Genomic DNA, 9450 nt, shown 5'->3' with positions numbered 1-9450 from the left:
AAGAACCGTGAGGCAAGAACAAAGAACTCCAACCATTTTCTTCATCTTCAAATTGAGATATCTTTGGATTCGGGTATCCGATTTCGATTCCGAAAGATGTTCTGGAATCCTTGAAATGAGACCTTCAATTTGATGTAAGTTTTTTGTTCTTTCATTATGGTTTGAGAAGTCGAAACTGGCAGATATCAGATGTGGTTATGAATTGTTGTTGATGAGCTTCTATACCTTGTTTTCTTGAAGTTGGGTTGAGGAATGATTGTTGTATCATGTTCTTATGATCTCTGAGCTATGATTTGATTTATACCTGCTGATATGTTGAGGATTATGTTTGTTTTGAATCCTATACAACTGATATTGTTATAGTTGCGTTCGGGATTGCCGAGCTTATACCGATATGCCGTCAAACTCTTGATTTGAAATGGTTTGCTAGCTTGTGCTCGAGCTGCTGTTGAGGTGTATAGTAGCTGATATTTCCTTGGTTGTATGCTCTGTTTTCAGTGTATAAACAGGACACATCGAGCTTGAGAACATCGCCTCTGAAACCGATAGAAGAAAGATCAAGGTTTGAAGCTATTCAATAATGGAGTTTGAATGGTTTTAAGTGCAGATTTTGATACAAGTCTTGTGATTGTTGTGTTGGTTCAGATTTTGACAAGTTAGAAGACACCATACACATCACATTTGAAAGGTAAAAGTGGACTACTACTTGAATGGGATTATAACTCGAGATGGTTTGTATCGAGTTCCCTAAATCACATACTTATATACTTAATTACTTTTCTATGCTCTTCTATGATTTATTGAATGAGTATTAGATGTTAATGAATGCTCCTGTGATGATATATATTGAATTCATCTTGAAAGACTTATTCTTTGATTTTGAAATGAACGGAAAAGTTCGAATAGACGATTTGAGTTATTATATATGTATGGCCTGGGTGGTTGAAAAAGCCTAGCGTCTGAAATGCATATGTAGTGGCTTCAAAGTCTAGAGAAGTAAGATAAGTAGTCCCACCTCGATTGGGAGAGTCTGTGGTTAGCTATGATATCTTCTTCTCAGGATCCCAACCGACGAGATAAGAGATGAACCTTGTTTTAAAACATGCATTGTCTTTATTTATATCATGAGCTTGATATATGTTTTATATGCATGTTTAGTTGCTTTTACTGGGAAATGTATTTCTCACCGAAGTTATCCGGCTATTGTTGTGTTGTATGTGTCATGGCAATAGGCGGGAGTGGAACCGGGCAAAAGTGAACTTGAAGGACAAGGGATGAGAAGAATAACGTGATGATCCGAGTGTTAGATGGTTTGAGTGAGCTGTCAATGAAAGTGTTGAATGTCATAAACATGATTATGTTATAGCTACTTGTACCATGATTTGTTGATAATAAGTTGTTGTCTTGTTTATGTATATAGGATTTGGAAAGATGTGTAAATCCTTAAGAAAACATGATGTAGCATGATGATTCTTGTATGATATGTAATTCTAGCATGAGACTTTATTCAAGTATATGATGATCTTGTTCTTATTTAACTATATCTTGTTTAGGATATATGTTAGTTGTGGTTATAAGATTGAATTGTTAGTGTTCAATTATGCCATGAAGTACTTGAACATGCTAGGAAGATTACATAGTTTGACAGCAAAAGTTCTGATCTTTTCTTCTGGAAATGTGCTCGCTCGATCGGGTGATTCCTACCGATCGAGCGAGGCTGTTATTTCTTGGATAGAAACTTGAGCAGTTGTGCTCGCTCGATCGGTAGAAAATGACCGATCGAGCGATGCCATAATGCACCCGAGAGTTGGGCCTTTGTGCTCGCTCGATCGGTAGCTTTTTACCGATCGAGCGAGGTGCTCTGATTCTAAAAAAAAAAAATTTTTTTTGTTTAGACTTTGATTCTTGTTTGTTATTTATGATCATTTGATTAATGAGAGATTAGAACTCGGCCGTCCCAACAGGTGGTATCAGAGCAAGACAGTTCTGGACTAAGATAGATAGCGAGTGGGGTAGATCGAGTCTTCTTCCTTACTTGTTTATTATGCTATGATTTATTACATGCTTGACTTACATGGTATAAATGCTAGCATGTTTTACTTTCAAGTATTTTATTACATGATGTTGTATTTATTTTATTTGAAAGTATGATTGATAATGATTAAAGATGCATGCTTATTGCACTATCTGACATGATACAAACATGTGATCTGTTGTTTACGACATGCTACATGATTATCTGAGTCGATTGGAAGAATGTGCTATCTGAATACCTTGATTATTTATTTATGATTGAATCAGAACCGAGTCTTGATAAGAGGTAAGATGATCAGAGGAGGACTGAAATAGATTTGATGATTCTGGTATCCTAACCCTTTTGATAATCAGATATGTCTCGACGACCAAACCAACCTCCTCTCATACCACAGGTTCCTACTCCTAGGCCAGAGCAGACAGTGCATCCTTTGCCAGAACAAACAGTAGTACCTCCGACAGTGCCTCAAGCTACTGAAATTCCGAGTAATGAACAGGGAAGTACTTCTCGAGATATGAATGATATGTCAGCTACTCCGATGGAAACATTGCTCAAACGTTTTCAATCATACCATCCGCCTACACTGAAGGGTACTGAGAATGCAGTCGAATGTGAAGGATGGCTTGATGATATGGAGATTTTGTTTGATTCACTCGACTATGGTGATGAGCGGAGAGTCAGACTGATTGGGCACCAATTGCATGAGGTTGCGAAGAGCTGGTGGTTCACGACTAAGAAGGCTCTGGAGCATAGAGGAACAGTACTCACCTGGACAGTCTTCAAAATTGAATTCTATCAACGATACTTTCCGGTGTCTTACCGCAAAGATAAGGGTGCAGAGTTTGCTAATTTGAAGCAGGGAAATTTGAATATTGAAAACTATGTTGCAAAATTTTCTACATTGCTACGTTTTGCTCCACACGTTGCTGACAGTGATGAGGCTATGGCTGATCAGTTCATTAATGGACTGAATCCAGAGGTATTTACTTTGGTGAACACAAGGCGACCAAATACATTTGTTGATGCCTTGAACAGTGCCAAAGGAGCAGAAGCTGGTTTGATACAACAGCGAGGAGCTTTGTATTCTGTTCAACCTCTGAGACAGCCACAATCTTCAGCTTCAGTCTCACAACAACCTCCTCGGTTTGAAAGTGGTGGCAGTAGCAGTGGCAAGAAGAAATTTTGGCAAGCTCGAGGAAAGCAGTTTAAGAGATCTGGGAGCAGTTTTTCGAGTTCGAGTGGGTCAAAACCGAAGTCTGGCATGGTTTGTAACAGTTGTGGTGGAAGTCATCCGACTGATCAGTGCCGAGGCGTATTTGGGAGTTGCCATATATGCCATCAGCCAGGACATTTTGCGAGAGTGTGTCCTCAGAAAGGTTCCGGACAGTCACGAGGTTCAGAGTTATCAGGATCAGTGGCTCAACCTGGGAGGCAAGCCTCATCTGTCCATTCCTTCCACCACACCCACAGCAACAACCAAGGCCAGGAGGGAGTCAGACAGGTAGCCAGCCTTCGAGACAACAGGCCCATGTCTTTGCATTGACAGAGGAACAGGCACATGGAGCACCGAATGATGTTATTGCAGGTAACTGTTCTCTTTATGGTTATCCTGCCTATGTATTGATAGATACAGATGCATCCCATACATTTATCTCTGAACGATTTGTGTCATTACATGCTTTGCCTGCTGAATCTTTACCTGTTGTTGTATCTGTCTCTTCTCCTTTGGGGAAAGGTCTTATATCAATTCAGACAGTTAAGGATTGTTTATTAAAGTACGACGGTAATGAAATAGAGATAGATTGTATTGTGCTTGGTTTGTCTGATTTTGACTGCATTATCGGAATTGATATGCTAATAAGTACAGAGCTACCGTGGACTGTTTTCAGAAAGTGGTGAGGTTCAGACCTGAGATGGCTGGAGAATGGAAGTTTTATGGTAAGGGTTCTCGTGCTAAGATTCCTCTGATTTCTGTATTATCCATGACCCGACTTTTGCAGAAAGGAGCGGAGGGATTTATTGTTTATGCAGTTGATGTTTTGAAAGCTAGCCCGAACCTGGCTGACTTACCAGTGGTTAGTGAATTTGTATCTTTAATTAGCAATTTGAATGCTAATCGAATCGTTTCCAGGCATGGATCTTCCCAAGAAATTTGTAGTCAAAAAAATTAGAGACTTTAAAACCTCAATAGAAATAGGATTGTTTACAATAATATTATTAATAATAAGAATAACAATAAAGTAATGAGATCTTTAAAATGTTATCCAAATCTTATCATATCTAAAAGATTTAATGAGAGTTTTACCGAAAGAAGGATTCTTTCTTTCCCATCTCAAAGTTTTACCTTGTATTCTATTAATAGATAGACCAAGAGCCAAAATCAGTAGTGAATTGATCTTTCCAGGCATGGATCTTCCCAAGAAATTTGTTCTTCGATCGATGGATCATCTTCACGACTCAATATTGATTGGTATTCTGGTAAAACTTCCCCTAAAATCAGTCATCACATGCAAGCTTGTTTGCAAATCGTGGTATCATATCATCTCCGACCCGTATTTCGCCCACGCCTATAATTCTTTGGAGCCCTTTAAATGCAGTCTGTATTTGGATTCAAGATCTGATGAGATCTGTCTTATTGAAACTGGAAAGGAAAAGGAAGTTGTTGAAACATCCTTGAACGTGAAACGACGTCTTTCCACAAGCAAAGACCAGATGCTGGAAATAGTTGGCTCGTGCAATGGCCTGTTATGCTTCCTGGTGAAAACCCGATTACCAGACGATAGATATAAAGAAAACGTTTGCGTATACAACCCTTTAACGTGTGATTACATAGAGATTCTGGAAACATGCTTAGTGTATAAAAGAAAAGTTTCGGATTATGGCACGAAATTTGGATTTGGTTGCTGCAAGTATACGGGCCAGTGCAAGGTTTTCAGCTTCATGCCAGAATGGGATAGAATTCTCTTTGGATCAACAATTCAAGGACAGGTTTTCACTGTGGGAGTTGATAGTAGATGGAGGGAGCACGAAATTGATGACTACTGCGAAATCTATTCCACACGTTGCAAATATCCTGTTGTCTTTAACGGAGTGCTTCACTGGCAGGGGGACGTATTTATCGACCAAACAACTAATATTATTTATACATTTGATCTTGAAGAAGAAAAGAGTAGAATAATCCATCTACCACCCACTTTGCAAATCATAGGGTGGATTATACCGCTTATGGGAATATTGAATGATCATCTTTGTGCAGCTGAGATTGAGGATTTCTCTTGTGTTTGGATAATGAAGGATTACGGGGTTGTGGAATCTTGGACTAAGTATATAGTTTTGAAGGACCCGATTTCACGGAATCCACATTTTGTTTGCACCGGTGCTTCACATGCATTTTCTGAAGAAGAAGAAAAAGAAGAAGAAGATATTGACTCTGAAGAAGAAAAGGAGGAAATAATGGAGTCGCGAATCATATTTGCTTGCACTGGAGAAATAAAGCGCATATTTGGGTGGGAAAGTCGTCCACCTCTGCCATATGTTCCCGTCTGGAAAATTTAGGTACAAGATGTTTTTACAAGTTAATTAATTTTCTATGAATTTGTAAAAAAAAAAAAAAAGAAAAGCTAGTTTGTATTATGATTTTTTGTCTTGTGATATTACATTACAATGCACTCTTTATACAAGTCCCTTTGAGATTGTTATGATTGTATTAACTCTTTGTTCGTATTTATTTAGGGATTTTTATGGGTTTATTGGGGTTTTTTTTGCTTTATTTGTTAGCTTATTAGTAGGTGTCCGTTCATCCAGATGTTTTTTTTAATTCCCATTTTGTACGTCTATTGGATTGTACGTGTTGTGGCATGATGCATTGTAGAAGGCCTATTATATACCCCATATATTTTCCATGATTCCAATGCCCCTCTTTCATCGTTCTGTTGTAATTTATGTTTGTGCTTGCTTATAGTATTGCCCGTGTCCATTGTTTTAGTTCATTTTACATCACACAATTTGAATTCTTGTTTCATTCTAGCGCTGTCTTTGGCCTTTTAATATTTAATGATTATTTCATGATCCCATTGAATTTCTTGTTTCTTTCTGACAGTACTATAGCTTCCCCTTGGTTTTGAGTCATATTGAGAATGAATCTCTAATTGACCTTGTTTCATCTTTTTCTAGTCAAGGAACGTACTTACAAACCGTGTTCAATCCACAATTCCATGCATAATTTCTGTAAAAAAAAGGGAAAATGAAAATAAAAATTTGTTAACTGAAAAATACGAAAAATAAAAAATAATCAATTTGTAATTAGTTAATAATTATTAGCCAAAAATATTATAATCATACATTTTTATACTAAATCTATCATAATAAAATAAAATCATTTCAATCCAATAATATTATACAATCAAATTATGGATAATATATTAATTATTTAGTATAAAAATATAATTCTATATTATTAATATTATATATATATATTTATATATATTTAAATATATATATATATATATATATATATATATATATATTTATTTTTTAAAATTAATTAATTCTAGAAAATAAGTATATGCAATGTGTGTGCGATACAAGATATTAATGAAGACAATGAGAAAAATGATAGTTGTTCTAAATTCGCCATAAATTAAAGAAAATTTGAGTACAATTTTTGTTTTGGGTTGAAAAAAAAAAATTCAAAAAGACATTTCAAAATAAAAAAATAAAAAAATGAATATGTTTGGGGTAAGGGAGGAAAATAAGAAATGTGAATGTAGCGAACCAACTCGTATCTATTATCTAATCAAAATTTAATTGAGCATGCATAATAATTAATTGAAAGCTTAACATCGAAAAGTAAATACAACAAATCCAGTTAGCGGAATACAACCGACGATCTAAATTTTAGTAATAAATCCCGTTTATACAACCATATCGAAATAGGATATGAAATCCCTGACCCTAACCCCTAGCACTCACACTGCTGTTGTGACACCTGATCTGACTCCTGCAATGAACCGCCCGCACCGTCGAGCATAAGACCTGCCCGCCACATCGGTATCCAAGATACACAAACACAAGGGCGTAAGCGACTACGTTCAATACGAAAAAATAATATATAAACAGATATGAAGCATAAAAATGACTTTAAAATTCTAGTAAAACAGTCTGCTCAGGGGCGCCAATGAATATACAACACCGTGCTGGAGAGCGATTTCGCGGGGCACTCGTATACTTCCTTATCACTCAAACATCAGTCTTGACCGTCGCGGCGTCTCACAGTGATAAACAAAATTATGGGGGCTAAGCCTCCTCATACACTCGACCCAGCTCTCATGAGATGCAGTTTATTATAAAATCATGCATGTTCTAAAGCAGTAAAACATAAAATATAAAGCACATACAAATACAACACATAAGTTCATATATCACGCCGGCTATCTCGATCAGTACTTGCGTACCTCTATCATAATAGGAAAATCCTAGTACACTGCTCTAGGTTTCAAGCCTACAAGTTAATATTATCATATATCACTATCAATGATCTAAAAGTCTTAATTAAGCTAATAGATACTCCTATTATTTTTAGGAGCCCAAAGTTATACTTTCGTTCATTGTCAGTCATTTGATGTCGATTGTCCCAACTCCTGGACACAGCTACCTTTCGAACGATTCGTCAACTCCCGGTGATAGCCTAGAAGACTAGGAACCGATTATATGGACTAAGAAGCAAGAGAAAATGATAGGAAATCGGTGCAATAAATGAGCTCTCGGACCATCTATTTATAGAGCTCGATCGAAGCCTTCGATCTGCACTTTGGAGCCTCCGATCCGTGCATGCCTGCCGCGTGTCCTGCCAGCATATTGAAGCCTCCGATCGCACATCAGTGACTTCATCCTTACATCACTATTCTGACATCATTGCTGGCATCATTGTGTTCAGCCGACTGCCAGGGTTCGGAGCGTCCGAACTCCAATCGAACCATCCGATCGGAATGGAGCTTCCGATCCTCCAAACATAGCTTCCAAACTGCCCATTTAGCTAATTATTTAATTTAATTATCATTAAACCCTTAATCACCATATTTTGGGTACGAGTCACTACATTGAATTAGTTATAAATTGGAACCTGGAACCGTGAAAATGTGAAGGAGTGAGGTGAGAGTTTAAAAAACAGATCAAGACACCAATTAATTATTCCTATATATCCTAAAATTTAATAAATAGTAAAGATTGATATCAATAATAAAAAAAGCTCTAAACAAAAGTAATTCACAATCATTATATATTTCCTCTTCTTCGGCCATTTCTAATATTTCAAAATCATTACAAGATTTATTTATTATAAAAATAAGAGAATGGAATATTGCATGAAAAAGAACAAAAACTTCAAATTTGGGAACAATTGAAAATTCTGTACCGAAGTTTGTCAATTGTCCTCAACAATATAACATTATTGAATATATATTCAATAAATCAAAAACATCATAACAATATAACATTCATTTACCAAGATATACTTCAAAAACAATTTACAAAACCCTATAAAAATTGGGGATAATTAATTTAAACCGAGGAACTGTCAAAATTAAATACAAAAATTAGGAATAATGATGCGAATGCTTCAACAAATATATTCAAACAAGAACGGTAGCAACACATTTGAGTCACAAAACCCTAAAAATAATGGAAACACATAAATATTAAAGATTAATTCGTACAATGAGGACCAAAATAATTTCTCTAAACGAACAATTTTCTCAGTTACTCAAGACAAATCATATATAGCAGCCGATTTAACAAATTAAAAACAGGGTTCACCTATTTTTTTTATTTCTCCGCCTTCTTCACAATGCTCGATTTCTTATACTTCCTCACTCCACAAGCTCTTTCAACTGACTTATCTTTTGACTGTCTGCTTCGTCTCGTCATCAGTGCCATTTTTTGAGCTCAAAACCTTGTCGCAAAAGATCACTGCTTTTCTGCGAGAAGAATCAGTTGGGGGAGGGAGGGAAACTACCGATCGTCTCGGTTTCCTGGTTTTTTTTATTTGAAAATTAAAGTGAGGGGTAGCGTTGGATGTTTAAATCATTTTAGGGGCATTTTGGTATACAGACCAAAATAGAGAGTTGTAACAAAAAACAGACTTATGTCAGGGATTTAGAACAACAAATTCCTAAAACAGGAACCGATGAAAAATTCATGTTATCTCAAATTCCCCCATGGAAAAATCACAATTTACATGCTGAGACGTGGAGTGCACACCATGTGCGAAGATTCCACGCTTTACCTTCTCGAACAACACACGAGTCCTTGTACAAAATGCCAGTCATATAACCTACACGGTTTTCATGAATATGCGAATTTATTATACATATCGACATGCATGCATTGCATTATATTTCCGATGAGATGGTCTCATT

General features: G+C 36.5%; 1 long non-coding RNA gene across 1 annotated transcript; it reads left to right on the top strand.

The window, feature by feature from the left end:
- On the top strand, nucleotides 1-698 carry LOC140865461 (uncharacterized). The gene is made up of 3 exons (XR_012144601.1): nucleotides 1-134; nucleotides 499-562; nucleotides 646-698. It is a non-coding gene; the product is annotated as an uncharacterized lncRNA (long non-coding RNA).
- Nucleotides 699-9450: the final 8752 nt, after the last annotated feature.

The sequence above is a fragment of the Henckelia pumila genome, chromosome 1, assembly GCF_033568475.1.
Source record: "Henckelia pumila isolate YLH828 chromosome 1, ASM3356847v2, whole genome shotgun sequence".
Taxonomy (NCBI): domain Eukaryota; kingdom Viridiplantae; phylum Streptophyta; class Magnoliopsida; order Lamiales; family Gesneriaceae; genus Henckelia; species Henckelia pumila.
Note: the sequence above shows the minus strand (reverse complement) of the source record. Positions and strands in the feature narration are given on the sequence as shown.